Source organism: Ascaphus truei, chromosome 2 (genome assembly GCF_040206685.1).
Source record: "Ascaphus truei isolate aAscTru1 chromosome 2, aAscTru1.hap1, whole genome shotgun sequence".
NCBI lineage: Eukaryota > Metazoa > Chordata > Amphibia > Anura > Ascaphidae > Ascaphus > Ascaphus truei.
This window is the reverse complement of record NC_134484.1, coordinates 225,188,715-225,205,092: the sequence shown is the minus strand read 5'-3', so window position 1 is coordinate 225,205,092 and position 16,378 is coordinate 225,188,715.

Below are 16,378 nucleotides of genomic sequence, written 5' to 3'. Positions count from 1 at the left end.
TACAACCCGGACTGGCAGTAGTATCAGGATCCAAGGATGAAGTGGTCATATACATGAAAAATAAGAGAAAATACAAAACATAGCATAATACTGTATACCTCAGCTATGATACAATACATAAAGTACATCAAACAAACACACACATATTGACAATGAACAAGCTGGAAGCTAAAAACCACAACTGGTGTACTTCAAATATATAAAAAAAAAATTTTTAAAACAACAACACTACAAATATATATTCAAAAGTCTCCTTATGAAAAAGGTCCCACAATTGACTCCACTGCTAGAACTGAAATGCCCACTTACCAGATGGAAGTGGTAATAGGCAGTGGACAAATCGGAGAGTGTCTCCTTTCATTTGTGGCAGTGATACTCCAGGCTGGTCTGCTTAGCTGAAATGGTATCTCTATATGCAGTAACCATGCAAAGGTATGTAGCACCATGCAGTCATTCGGCGTTAGGCACTTGGAACTCGTTCCAAGCCCTGGATTCGGCTCTCGATAGCAATGCCTGTAAGTGAGCAGGGTCTGTGTGTGCACTGCTTTGTGGGAAGTGCGCGCGCAGACGCTGCTCACATACATTACGCAGCGGCCTTTAGTATGATATTTTGGTATGTGTGAATATCAAAAGATGTTTTTTTTTTTTTTAACTGTGTACTGCTAATTGACCAACTGGAACAAGCTGATTTATTGGGGAGGGGGGAGGATCATGGGACTGCTATAGCTGTATAAAACCAATACCCCCCTGCATTAGAAGGGACTACATTGGCATTATATAGTGAGGCATTTTTAAAGTGAGCTTTTTAAGTGCGAATATATAGTTAGACTATAGTTTGACTAGAGGTGGCTGGGGACTTCATCTTTCTACTAACTCTTCTACGCAAGGCAACAAACGGTGAGCATATATAACCACACTATGATCCCATGCTTGTTTGCTTGCACAATTTAACCCCCACCCCTTTTCAACTTATTTCACTACAGCCTCTCCCAACACTGACTACACACAACTACCTCCATCACTACTACTAACTAAGCCCACTGCATAGACAAAAGCATTGCAATTCAGAAAAACATTTGACAAGGTAAAGGCACACCTCTGCTGTTTAGTCTGCACACACACTTAGCTCAAACCAGCTCCATGCAGTATTACCTACCTCTGGCATAATGAACCTGCTTTTTACCTCCACTTTGTTCTTTCTCGTAGCCTCATTGAAATGTTACTCTCTCTATCCATTACAAACTCCCCCCTCCTGGCCAACGCCCAACATCACCATACACCCTGGATTACTCAAAAGCCTTGCACTTTCTACTGAATGTTGGTGGAGAAATCGGAAAACCAGCACACTAACCACCGCACACTCAAATGGCAAACATCATAAAGTTACTCGCTTTAGCAGGTGATATTGAACCAAACCCAGGCCCTCCCATTACAACTCTGTCCCATAACCCTGAGAATACCCCCTTCAAATTTCAAAAAGGGCTATCTGTCGCCCATATAAATATCCGGAGTCTCCTGCCCAAACTGGATGAACTAAGAGCATGGTGCCTTATGCATAAACCAAAAGCCATCGTTCTTACAGAAAAATGGCTAACCCCTAAAATCCCTGATGCACATATTGCCATTCAGGGATACTCCATTTCTAGGAGAGATAGGTCAAAGAGAGGAGGAGGGGTGTTATTTTATATTGCAGACACCTTACAATTTACACTGTTAAATTGCCCCCCAAGCCCACCCTCTTTGAAATCCTAGTTGGCAGAATATGCCTCCCCTTTTCTAAGCCCATCTTGCTTGCTGGCATCTACCGCCCCAATAAAGCCCCTCTACAATCCCTGATTGATATCACCCAGTTTCTTGGCTCCATTTCCTCTCTGAATGAAAAGAGTGAGCTGCTATTTCTTGGGGATTTTAACTTCAATTGGCTTGACCCTAAAAACCACAAGATCCAGATACAAATCAAATCGCTTAACCTATCGCAACTCATTTCACAACCCACACGGACAAACCTGAAATCGCACAACCATTTCTTGCTTGACTGGATTCTCTCCTCAAATCCCAGCAGAATCCAATCCTCTGGCATCCTTCCTGACATTTTCAGTGGCCATGCAATAGTGTACTGTGTAAGGAAAATTAAACCGCCCCAATCAAGCCCTAAAGTTCTCCTCACTAGAACATTTAGAAACTTTAACCCACAACAGTTTCTGGATGACCTTACCAACTGCCCTTGGCACAGAATCAATTTAATTCACGACCCTGATTCTGCGCTCAACTATTTCCAATCAGAGTTCTTAAAACTCTGTGATACACATGCTCCACTACGCAGAATAAGGGTACGGGGTGCCCACCTTCCATGGGTTACACCTGACCTTATAGCACTGTACCAGTTCAGGGATGCCTTGTGGAAAAGCTAAAAAGTAACTGGCACTACCAAGGATCTCAATCACTACAGATGCATGCGGAACATGTGCACAAGGCAAACAAGGCATGCAAAAGCACAATATTACTCTGACCATCTCCTCCAGAATACATCAAACCCAGCTAACTTCTGGAAGGTTATCAACAACATATTCCAGCCTTCTAACCATCAACAGCCAAGTAATATCACTAAGGGGGATATTACTCTGACAAACCCCACCGACATTGCAAATGCATTCAATGATTACTTTGTGGGGTGTGATACTAATCTATTAGTGAAACTCAACCCAAACCACAAACCTGAATCTCATCCTGGGAGTATGCATATAGCCCCACCCCCTCCCAACACTGCCCACAGTTTTTATTTTGGCCCAGTATCTGAAGAGGAGTAGCGCTCCTCAAATTAAAACTAAGCAGCCAATGTGGACCTTACCTACTACAATCTAGGTTCCTAAGACTTGGTGCCCCAGCAATTGCCAAACCAATTGCTTCCATAGTCAACTCTATACTGTCTGCAGGCCATATCCCTAAGACATGGAAAACTGCCAGAGTTGTCCCAATCTTCAAAAGTGGGGACAAAAACACTGTCTCAAACTACAGGCCAATCTCCCTTCTCCCAATCCTATCCAAAGTCATGGAAAAATGTGTCAACTCCACGTAAGCGATTACTACAGTATAACATGACAAATGTCCCTAGCCAATTCCAATCTGGCTTTCGCTCCAAACACTCTACCGTAACTACCCTGCTAAAAGTTTGCAATGAAATCCAGTGTGGAATGGAACGGGGTCAACTCACTGGTGCAATATTCCTAGATTTTGCAAAGGCTTTTGATACTGTTGATCATGCTATCCTACTTAACAAACTCCAGAGCTCTGGAATAGGGAAGCATGCTTTAAACTGGTTTCAGTCCTACCTATCAGGTAGATCCCAACATGTGTCCATCTCTGGCTCTAACTCTAACCCCCTGGATATCACCTGTGGCGTCCCGCAACGCTCTGTTCTGGGGCCCCTACTCTTCTCAGTGTTCATTAATGATCTTCCCACAGCTTGTAAGGAAGCCTCAATACCCAACCCTAACCCCTGTCACTAGTTTTAAATACCTGGGCATATGGTTTGAATCCCACTTAACATTCGGAATGCACATTGATACCCTGACATCCAAAACCGAAGCCAAACTAGGTGTACTTTACAGGAACAAATCCTCCCTATGCCTGCTGGTCAGAAAGCGTATTGCACAGCAGATGCTAATGCCAATTATCGACTATGGAGACATAGTATATGGCTCGGCACCCCAAACCCACCTTGGCAAACTTGACACCCTCTACAATTCAATTTGTCGTTTCGTTCTCCAATGCAACTACAACACACATCACTGCGAAATGCTCAAAGAACTAGATTGATCATCACGCGAGTCAAGGCACAAAGTTCACCTTTCCTATCTTGCCTTCAAATACTTTCTGGGCAAGCTACACACCTATCTGAACAAGCTCCTCATCCCTACCACATGCAGCACTTATCATCTGAGATCTGACTCCAAAAGACTGTTCATGGTCCCAAGGCTCAACAAAGTATCCGTCCGACCCTCCTCTTACCGTGCACCCCAAAACTGGAACAACCTACCGGAGACTCTCACATCCACCACTTGTTTAAGTTCTTTCAAAACTAAGACTGTCTCACATTTTAATCTGGTCTGTAACTGTTACATACACCTATAATATACATCTTCTCTAACTGTGCATGCAATGTATTGTATATAATGTATACCCTGTTCATTTATGTAACTGTATTTGTAACCATGTATTATTTGTCATATTAACTATGCCCAGGACATACTTGAAAACGAGAGGTAACTCTCAATGTATTACTTCCTGGTAAAACATTTTATAAATAAATACAGGCATTGCTATCAAGAGCAGAATCCAGGGCTTGGAGCGAGTTCCAAGTGCCCAACGCCGAAGGTCTGCATGGTGCTACATACCTTTGCATGGTTACAGCATATAGAGATACCATTTCAGCTAAGCAGACCAGCCTGGAGTATCTGTGCCACAGATGAAAGGGGACACTCTGATTTGTCCACTGCCTATTACCACATCCATCTGGTAAGTGGGCATTTCAGTTCTAGCAGTGGAGTCAATTGTGGGACCTTTTTATAGGGAGACTTTTGAATATATATTTGTAGTGTTTTTGTTTTAAATAAATGTTTTTTTATATATTTGAAGTACACCAGTTGTGCGTTTTAGCTTCCAGCTTGTTCATTGTCATTATGTGTATGTGTTTGTTTGATGTACTTTATGCATTGTATCATAGCTGAAGTATACAGTATTATGCTATGTTTTGTATTTTCTCTTATTTTTCATGTATATGACCTCTTCAGCCTTGGATCCTGATACTACTGCCAGTCCGGGTTGTGTACCATTTATATATTTTGTTAAATATATATATATAGTGTTCGACAATAATATACATTTACACGCCCGGGGCGAGTTGATTTAACCTCCGGGCGAGTAAATATTGGCCCAAGCAGCACACGTGTTTGTTTTTTTAAATTTCCCTGCTCGCGCTGAAATTTTCCCTGCTCACACTGAAAAAAAAAATACATCCCCCTACCTGACAGCTGATTGGCGTGTGCTCCCAGGCTTTGTGGGTGCGCGGCCAGGGTCTATATGAGCCCGCCCCCAATGAGCGGCCATTTTTTTTCCATGGAGGACACAGTAAGTATTATCTGTGCCTTACCCCCTGTCCCCGGCGCTCCCACTTCCCGCATTTATGGAGGTGGTAGTGGGGGTGTTCTCCCGTCCCCAGTGCTCCCCCCGTGACAGTCCCTCAGGTCCCCGCTTCCCCCTGTCACCGCGTGACAGCCTGCGGGGCAGGAGATGGGAGCAGGGATGTCCCTAAGTCCCCGCTTCCCTCTAATCCCCCCAATGTCCCTGGCGCTCCCGCTGCCTGCCGTGCGGTGGTAGCGGGGGTAGGGGGGGAGCGGGGTGGTGGTGCTGGTCGCGGCCTTTCCTCTCATTCCGACCCACCCCCCTGTTAGAAGAGTGAGAGAGAGAGAGTGTGTGTGTGTATATAAGGGAGAGAAAGTGTGTGTGTGTGTGTGTGTGTGTGTGTGTGTGTGTGTGTGTGTGTGTGTGTGTGTGTGTGTGTGTGTGTGTGTGTGTGTGTGTGTGTGTGTGTGTGTGTGTGTGTGTGTGTGTGTGTGTGTGTGTGTGTATGGGAGAGTGTGTGTGTGTGTATATGGGAGTGTGTGTGTATATATGGGAGTGTGTGTGTATATATGGGTGTGTGTGTGTGAGTATATATGGGAGTGTGTGTGTGTGTGTATATATGGGAGTGTGTGTGTATATATGGGAGTGTGTGTATATATGTGTTAGGAATGTGAGCGCACAGCGCCTCAGGCGGAGCTCACGCCTCTCTCCTTACACTGCTCAGACCCTTCCACTACAACCACGCAAGCCCTCTTCAACTTCATCACTTACCCCTCGGCATGGTGGGACGCTCCACGAGGTTCTTCCTCCATGTTCTGCGCCACAGCCGTCGGCGCGGAATCGCCGTCCCGCGTGCACGTGCGCACCCCATGTTGCTTCCTCTCATGCACACGTTGGACTTACAGTGCACACACAAAAGCCCTTGAACTTATCCCCACTCAGGCTCCGCCCCCAAACACAGCATGGTTACAATCTGGCTCTTGCTGAGTGTCACCTGAGCTCTAAGAACAGCATCCAATGCTCTGAAGCTCCCTGGGCTCCTCCAGGCACGCCCCCTCTCCTGTTTGGCTGTTCCAGCTTTATATACCCTCTCTGTTCTGTGCTTCCTCGCTCGTCATAGTTTTTGCATGGGTGATTCACAGTGCTTGTTCTTTGATTCTCTCGGTTTTGACGCGGCTTGGCAGACTACCCCCTTTGGCTCTCGACTTTAGATGGTTTCTGTTTACGTACCTTCTGGCTCCCTTCGACCACGGCACTCATCTCGATTCCTCCATACATCTCCTACCCCTGATCTCGGCAACGGCAACGACCATTCTTCTGGGAAAACGGTATCGGCAAGTATTCTCGCAATACACCCCATCTGGCCTGGCACCATCTAATACCACAACCCGGACACGTCCCTCGCTCTGTCGGTGTGTGTATTCATACCTGCCACCTCAGTGCTAGGGACAGGTCTGGTCTGCGGGCTACTCCGGCGTAACATTATGACGAGCCCACAAGACGCAGACCAGGCCGAACTGAGGCAAGCAATCACTACGCTGATACAGCAAAACCAGGCCATGGCCGATCAGATTGTGGCCCTAACCCGCCAAATGGCCAAACTTTCGGCTCTGGTACCGGAAGCACCTGTTCCTCTTTCTCCTCCACAGGCTGCAAAACCAGTCAGACCCAGCAGTCAGGACGTGAAGATACCACCTCCCAAGCCATACGCTGGCAACCCGCAGGAGTGCAGAGGTTTCTTTAACCAGTGCGAGGTTCAATTTGAAATGGCACCCCTTCAGTTTGACACAGGCCGGAAGAAGGTAGCCTACGTGTACAACCTACTGACGGGCAGCGCGCTGGCATGGGCCTCGCCAGTCTGGGAGTTGCGCCCGGACCTGACACAAGACTACCTAGCCTTCAAGGGTGAGTTCCGACAAGTCTTTGATTCCCCTGCACGCCAGGAGATGGTGTCTGTTTCCCTCCTCCAGATAACTCAGGGGCGAAGATCGGTGACACAGTATGCGGTGGAATTTCGCACGCTCACCGCCGAGACGAACTGGGGACAAGAGCCGCTCGTCTCCGTCTTCTGGCAAGGTCTCTCGGAGTTCATCAAGGATGAGCTTGCTCGGCAACCCAGGCCAGACCAATTGGAGGCACTCATCGACTTGGCCGTACGCATTGATCAACGCATCCAGGTACGACGCTCGGAGCGTCAGCATGCCCGGCCACTAACCTTCCAAGCACCCTTCCCGAACTCTCCTCTGGTTCCTAGACCGCCTCCTTCGCAGCAGCTGGCACTGGAGACTCCCGAGCCAATGCAATTAGGGGTGCAACAGATCCGGAATCCACTACGACAACACCGCTACGCCGGCAGACTCTGTTTCTACTGTGGTTCCCCTGAACATCTGGTCCGTGCATGCCCTTTGCGTCTGGGAAATGGGAACACTCAGTGAGTATGGAGGGGCTCTCACTGGGTGTTATCTCTTCTCGTCCCCTCCCCAAGGAGGCATTGCCTAAGAAACTTACGATTCCTATCTCTCTCGCAGGCGCTGAGTTTCGTACATCTACTGCTGCCTTTATCGACTCCGGTGCTGGAGGAAACTTTGTAGACCTCGATTTCACCAAACAGAACCGGATACCTTTGGTGAAGAAGGCCCAACCTATTGCCTTGGTTGGGATTGACGGTCGTTCGCTGTCTCCAGCCTTAATCTCGCTACAGACCGTACCTCTCCTCCTATCTACCTACTCCCACAGCGAGACCCTGGTCCTTGACGCCATCCAGGCCCCAGGTACGCCAGTAACCCTCGGCCTACCTTGGTTGCAGAAGAACTACCCTCCAATTGACTGGGTCTCACCTACCCCCATCACCTGGAAACCGAGGTCAGGGAAGTCTCCCAAACTCTTGGCTAACACAATGACTCAGGACTCCATTCTTCCCCCTGTGTATCACCCTTTCCGCGAGGTCTTTAACAAGGTCCACTCAGAACAATTGCCTCCTCATCTGTCCTACGATTGCCCCATCGATTTGGTCCCAGGATACACCTTGCCCAAGTCCAAGACTTACCCATTGTCGATACCTGAGTCTCAAGCCATGGAAGACTACATAAAGGAGAATCTTGAAAGAGGATTCATACGGCACTCCAGTTCCCCGGCGGGAGCAGGGTTCTTCTTCGTGAAGAAAAAGGATGGTACTCTGAGGCCATGTATTGATTACCGGGGCTTGAACGGTATCACCATCAAGAACCGCTATCCTCTCCCCTTGATCACGGAACTCTTCGATAAACTGCGTGGAGCTAAGATATTTTCCAAATTGGATCTCCGTGGGGCTTACAACTTGGTCCGCATCAGACAGGGCGACGAGTGGAAGACAGCCTTCAACACCCGCTGTGGGCATTATGAGTACCTCGTCATGCCTTTTGGTTTATGTAACGCCACGGCTGTCTTTCAGGACTTTATTAATGACGTATTTCAGGAGGTGCTCAACATCTTTGTTATTGTCTATTTAGATGACATTTTGATCTTTTCCAAAAATCTCCAGGATCACATTCGTCACACCTCGTATGTCCTCTCACGTCTACTCAAACATCACCTGTACGCCAAACTAGAGAAGTGTACCTTCCATCAACGCTCTACCCAATTTCTGGGCTACATTATTTCGGACGAAGGCTTTTTGATGGATTCAGGTAAACTCCAGGCAGTTACGGAATGGCCCAGACCAGAGACTCTCAAGGCTAACCAGCGTTTTTTAGGATTTGCGAACTACTATCGGAAGTTCATTCGCAATTTCTCCACTCTAGTGGCCCCCATCACAGCGTTGACTAGGAAAGGGGCTGATCCATCTGCCTGGTCTGCCGAAGCTATCTCCGCCTTCCAGGCCCTTAAAGAGGCATTCGTCATGGCACCGATCCTGCGCCACCCCAACACGGATCTTCCCTTTGTCATAGAAGTTGACGCATCGGACTGCGGTGCAGGGGCTGTACTATCACAGAGGTACTCGCCCCAGGATAAACTTCACCCTTGTGCGTATTTCTCAAAGAAATTTTCCTCCGCCGAGAGGAATTACGACGTCGGCAACAGAGAGTTATTGGCCGTTAAAATGGCATTACATGAGTGGAGACATCTGTTGGAAGGGTCAAGAGAGCCATATTCTATTTTAATGGACCACAAAAATTTACTTTATATCGAAGGAGCACGTCGCCTCGGTCCTCGACAAGCTCGCTGGGCACTTTTTTTCCCTCGCTTCAACTATCACCTATTCTATATCCCGGGAACGAAGAACATGAAGGCAGATGCGTTGTCCAGACAATACTCCTCGGAAGACAGGCCTGAGGCAACTTTGGAACCTATCCTACCTCCTGAAAGAATTTTGGCTACTTCCACCTTCAAATCGCTAGACAAGATCAAAATGGACCAGCAACAGATCCCTTCAAACATGGCAATCCCCTCTAACAGGCTCTTCGTCTCGCCCAGATTCATTCCAGAGGTCCTAGATTGGGGACACTCTTCTAAACCCGCAGGTCACCCGGGCTTCAGAAGGACGTTAGACTTAATTCGTCGGAACTTTTGGTGGCCCAGTATGTCTAAAGACATTGCGGAATACACTCGCGCTTGTCCTGTATGCGCCCAGAACAAGACACTTCCACAGAGACCTCAGGGACTTCTCCTCCCATTGCCAGTGCCTGCTTGTCCATGGTCCCATATCTCCATGGATTTCATAGTCGACCTCCCTAGGTCTAGGGGCTTCAACACTATTTTAGTTGTCGTAGACAGGTTTTCGAAGATGGCCCACTTCATCCCCCTCAAGGGACTGCCCTCCTCTCCCACCCTAGCAGACATTTTCTCTGAGCATATCTTTAGGATCCATGGCATTCCGTCTTCCATTGTCTCTGACAGAGGATCCCAGTTCGTCTCCAAGTTCTGGAGGACCTTCACTAAAAGACTGGGAATTGTCTCTTCTTTCTCCTCTGCATACCACCCCCAGTCCAATGGACAGACACAGAGAACTAACCAGTCGCTGGAGAAATACCTCAGATGTTTCATCTCCGATTCCCAGGACGATTGGTCCCAACTCCTCCCGTGGGCAGAGTACGCGGTCAATTCGGCCCGAAGTGAATCTACCCGAGAATCTCCATTTTTTGTCAATTATGGGTTTCACCCTCCCTGCCTACCCATTTCCAATCTGGCTTCTGGGGTACCGGCGGTAGACGAACGGATTTCCACTCTCCAAGACATTTGGTCCAAGGTACAAAAGTCTCTCCACAAGGCTGCCGATACTGCTAGACTTCAGGCCAATCGCCACAGTCGGCCGGCACCCAACTACAAGCCAGGGGATTTAGTATGGCTCTCGTCAAGAAATATCCGCTTGAGAGTCCCTTCCCCTAAACTGGCTCCTAGGTTTTTGGGACCCTTTCCCATCGTGGAGCAGATTAACCCAGTGGCGTTTCGCCTTAAACTACCACCCTCCATGAGGAACCCAGACGTTTTTCATGCCTCGCTATTAAAACCCCACATTGCCAATCGTTTCTTTCCTAAACAGACAAGCAAGCCAGATCCAGTCACGGTACTCAATAACGAGGAATACGAGGTACAATCCTTACTGGACTCCCGCATCTCCAGGGGGCAGCTTCAGTTTTTGGTCCACTGGAGGGGTTTCGGACCCGAGGAGAGGTCTTGGGTTCCGCTCAAAGACATCCATGCGTCCAGCCTCCTGAAGGCTTTTAGGAGGAAATTTCCGGACAAGCCATTCTTGGATCATCCTGAGGCCGATCCTGAAGAGGGGGGTACTGTTAGGAATTTGAGCGCACAGCGCCTCAGGCGGAGCTCACGCCTCTCTCCTTACACTGCTCAGACCCTACCACTACAACCACGCAAGCCCTCTTCAGCTTCATCACTTACCCCTCGGCATGGTGGGACGCTACACGAGGTTCTTCCTCCATGCTCTGAGCCACAGCCGTCGGCGCGGAATCGCCGTCCCGCGCGCACGTGTGCACCCCACGTTGCTTCCTCTCATGCACACGTTGGACTTACAGTGCACACACAAAAGCCCTTGAACTTATCCCCACTCAGGCTCCGCCCCCAAACACCGCATGGTTACAATCTGGCTCTTGCTGAGTGTCACCTGAGCTCTAAGAACAGCATCCAATGCTCTGAAGCTCCCTGGGCTCCTCCAGGCACGCCCCCTCTCCTGGTTGGCTGTTCCAGCTTTATATACCCTCTCTGTTCTGTGCTTCCTCGCTCGTCATAGTTTTTGCATGGGTGATTCACAGTGCTTGTTCTTTGATTCTCTCGGTTTTGACGCGGCTTGGCAGACTACCCCCTTTGGCTCTCGACTTCGGATGGTTTCTGTTTACGTACCTTCTGGCTCCCTTCGACCACGGCACTCATCTCGATTCCTCCATACATCTCCTACCCCTGATCTCGGCAACGGCAACGACCATTCTTCTGGGAAAACGGTATTGGCAAGTATTCTCGCAATACACCCCATCTGGCCTGGCACCATCTAATACCACAACCCGGACACTTCCCTCGCTCTGTCGGTGTGTGTATTCATACCTGCCACCTCAGTTCTAGGGACAGGTCTGGTCTGCGGGCTACTCCGGCGTAACAATATGGGAGTGTGTGTGTGTGTATATGGGAGTGTGTGCGTATATGGGAGTGTGTGTGTATATTGTATATATTATGTATGCTTTCTAGCAACGGAGGACATGGCCCTGCAGTATGCTGATGGGGACGCCCTTCATTGGCAGGGGTAAGTAGAACCGTTTGTATTTACTTTATTCATGCTGCCTGGCTAATGCTGTGTTTAATAATGGGCAAATAATCTATTATCCATATCTGGATAATATATATTTTGCCCATTACTGTACTGTATGTGTTTGATGGTGGTCAAGTGTATTTGTTGAAATGTAGGTCATGTTTATTTTGTTTTAAAAACAGGAATGTTACCGCAGGCTATTGGGGATGCACAGGGACCAACTGAGCACCCACAGACACTCACGGGGAATACCTAAGGACCCACGGACACCTGCAGGGAGAAACCGCGGGCCCCACAGCTGTGGGGTCGCCAGTACCCACAGGGACCACCCAAGGGTCCCCATACACCCGTGGGGACAACTCGGGGACCCACAGACACCCGCAGGGATAACCCGTGGACACTGGTTTGACCCACGGACCCCAGCAGGGACAACCTGGAGGCCCACAGAGTGAGAACAGCAGCAGTAAATTTGAAACGACCCAAAGATGCTCTTGGAGAAATAGCAGCGAACCGACTTCAGAATCCCACTTATCAGGGACAAGATTTGAGAAAAGAACGCAGTGCTCGCAGCTTTTTTTGCAAGCCAAAAACAGTTCCTGGTCATTTGGTACTAACTCCCGGTCAAGGGATTTCAGCATCTCCGGAAGAAAGAGAGCAGTGGCGTCAGGAACATCTTGCCGATTTGAGTTGCAGGACATTTCGGGACAAGTCCCAGACAACCTAAAGACTTTGTTTTATGTACCATTTCACTTAGGAAAGTCTATTTTTGCAGACCAGACCCCTGGTAAGTGTTTTCTTCTGTCTTTTGTAATCCACTGTGTGTATGTTTTTTTTTCAATCAAATAAATGACAATTTATTTTACTAACTTGTTTTGCTCAGTGAATGATCCCGTAAGAAGGTGTAAATACCTGGTCTCCCGTGACAATGACCACCAGGCTCGTTGTCATACCCTTAGATAAGGGAAGCTCCACCACAAAGTCCATAGAAATGTGAGTCCATGGCCGATCCGAGATCGGGAGCGATTGTAAAAACCCTGTAGGGCGATTCCTAGGTGTTTTGGTCTGAGTGCAGAAAGGACAAGCAGCCACGAAGGCCTTAGCATTCTTCCGAATCCCAGGCCACCAGAAGGTTCATTCCAGTAGTTTGATGGTTTTCCTTTCTCCAGGATGACCAGAGCTTTTGGAATTTTGACCCCACTTCAAGACCTTTCATTTAAAGACTGATGAGACAAAAAAAGTGTCCTTCCGGAACCTCAAAGCCACCTGGGATTTGAGATTGGTCCTGAATAATGTCTTCTAGGGAGTCAAAGGTAGCTACCGATATGATGTGCGAAGGTGGAAAAATGGGTTCTTTGCGGTCCTCCACAGTGTTGTCGACCAGGAATTGGCGAGAAAGAGCAACTGCCTTCACATTTTTGAAACCTGGCAGGTAAGAAATAATGAAGTTAATTTGAGAAAAGAATAATGACCATGCACTTGCCGTGACCCCAATAGATGGGCGCCCTCGATTTACATTAGGTTTTGTGGTCTGTAAGTATAGTGACCAGATTTTCGGTACCCTTCATCAAGTGTCTCCCTACTTGTAAGGCCATCTTTATAGCCAAGAGTTCTTGGTGGCCCACGTCGAGTTTCGTTCGGTGGGAGAGAATTTTTTGGAGAGAGGCGGTTGGTCATAAACAGGAGCAGGTTTCCAGTAAGGAACTGCAAGATAAAGTATAGAAAAGCAAGGCAGGACAAGGCAAGGCTGGACAAGGCAAAACAGTGTTGACGGCCAGCATGATGTCACAAGTGAATAATTATTCTTTACAGTAAGGGCAATTAAAATGTGGAATTCATTACCCATGGAGACTGTGATGGCAGATACAATAGATTTTTTCAAAAAAAAGGTTGAACATCTTTTTAGAAAGGAAAGGTATACAAGGATATACAAATAAGTAAACATAAGATGTGGATCCAGGGAATAATCCGATTGCCAATTGTTGGAGTCAGGAAGGATTTTTTTCCCCATTTATGAGATATCATTGGATGATATGACACTGGGGTTTTTTGATTGCCTTCCTCTGGATCAATAAGGAAGTATAGATATAGGATAAAGTATCTGTCGTCTAAATTTAACATAGGTTGAACTTGATAGACGTTTGTCTTTTTTCAACCTCATCTACTATGTAACTATGTAGCTATGTAACTACATTAAGGTTGAAATGACTAAAGGTGATAGCCAAATGTTAAATGTAGAAAAGTTTACAAATAGTTAGAAGATTTTAAGTTAATAAATATGCTGATTTATATTGATCACGATTAAGATACTTCCACTTTGTCTTGTGCCTTCCCCCCTACCTCCCTTCCCCCCCTACCTCCCTTCCCCCCCTACCTCCCCTTCCCTCCCTCACCCCCCTTTCCATGTTAGTATGCCCACCATGTCGGTCAGAACTCTGACCGACGCCTATGTTCTAGGGTTTTTAATATGCCCAACCTTTTTTTATTTCTCTTTTTCCCCTCAGTTTAACCCCCCTAAAGCCTGACCCAAACCTATGGGCTTCAGAAAGCATACTGATGCAGCGGCCGTTATTTGAACGCGCCTCGAATCAGTTTTCGTATTGACCGCTGTATTCCATTCGGTATTTTATCACTATTCACGCCGCGTTCGCGCAATCTGGCACCGGGCAACCGGACGCAGTAGATCTGTTTAATTTAATGGTTTATTGTTTCTTTGGATGCATATCTTCTCGTATCCGCCATGTGGCAGAGTTAATGAATTATAATTTGGGTGCTATTCTTTGCATATCCGCCAGGTGGCAGAAATGTATGCAATTAATTAATTGGATTGAATTGGAATGTGTATTTGCAACATTGCTTTGCTACTTTGTAAGGGTGCAGGTGTTTAAAACAGATACTGGTGTACATACTTACAGTGGCCCATTGTGAATTGACCTTGTTTTTTCGAAGACGTTATCAAATTAGGTGTTCTTACTAAAAAGCATTAAAATACTCAATGTGTGCCTTTTTTTTAACATTCTTTCCCCGCACAATTGCTGAGTGGACATTATGGCTCCACCACAGACGTATAAAAAACCTGACTGCAGTTATGCGTTATTAATATATTCAGCGATTAATGCTGCAGCAGAAAAAATGGCGACTGTATCTGAAATATATGAATATTTAATATCGAACTACGATTTTTACACGTTTTCACCTGACGTTCATGGGTGGAAGCGTGCGATAAGAAAAACCTTAAGTAACGATCAGTGTTTTTTTCGTATTGCCCCTCCTGCCGGAGAGATATGCGGGTGTTGGGGTGTCATGCCAGAATTTCACAGTATGTTTGATCATGGCAATCTCAAAAGAAGAAAAGTGGGTTTTAACCCATACAAGATTTGTCAATCCCAATCCAGCAATGTGCCAGCAACAGCACCACCAGCACCGGTGTCCGGTCCGACTGTCAGTGATAACCTTGTGAATGGCAATCCTTTGTACTGTTACCTGTCCCCGCCAGAATACCTGGAAAATTTCCAGCCTGAGCATGATTTCGCGTTCAGGTACCAGCAAGCTTGCATATACCAGAACCAGTACCAAAATGTTTTCCTGCATCATCAGCTGTCAACTACAAGTGTAGCAGGCCAGCTGTTACCTGTCAACTATAATGCAGACTTGAGGAGTCACAGTGAGTCATCACCACCCGTTTGGCAAAGCTTATAAAGAAGGTACAGTATACAGTAATGTACTACACTGTATGACACTGTACTACAGTATAATGTACATGATAGTCTTAAGTTTTTAACTGCAGTTCAAGCTGCCGTTTGTCAAAAACAAAATTTATTTTTAAAACAATACAGTAGTACTGTATGTATTTTACAGTACATTACTGTACTAGTATTACTGTACTTATGTTTATCAATACAATACAGTACTTTACTGTATGCAAGTTGAGGGGATGTTTCTCTGTTGAGTGCACTTTGAAGAATGATTTGATTGGCCGCTGAAGTACGTGACGCTGCTGCAGTGCAGCTTACAAATGTAGGGAGAGGGTGGGGCTCAAGAGTCAGAGCCAATCAGAAGTTTGTTCTCATCGTCCACAACGGTTGAATGGCTGCTTTAATTCCCAATGAAGCAACTTGGCGCATGCGCAAAACCAATAATAATACTATATTTTTTTGTTTTTCCCCAGAAACGAAACTTTGTCATCCAGCGCAAAAAGACAAAAGAAGGGATTTGGATGGAACTCTAATATCGCTTATTTTAAATGTTGCTTTTGCATTGTTTGCCAATTGGGCAAACATTTAGTGACAGTGTCATTTTTATCTATCTATAGAACAATTGTGAGCTTTATAGAAAACCTTATACTGTACAGTACTGTATGCTGCTGTTTTAATATTAAATTCTTTTTTTACATTGTACAGTACTGTCATCACCACTACTGTTTAATTTACAGTACGTTGCATTGGCAACTTTTCTTATAAACACCAAAAGTAAAAATGTATATCTTTTATTCCATACTGTATGTATTAATTATTTTTTTTTAAT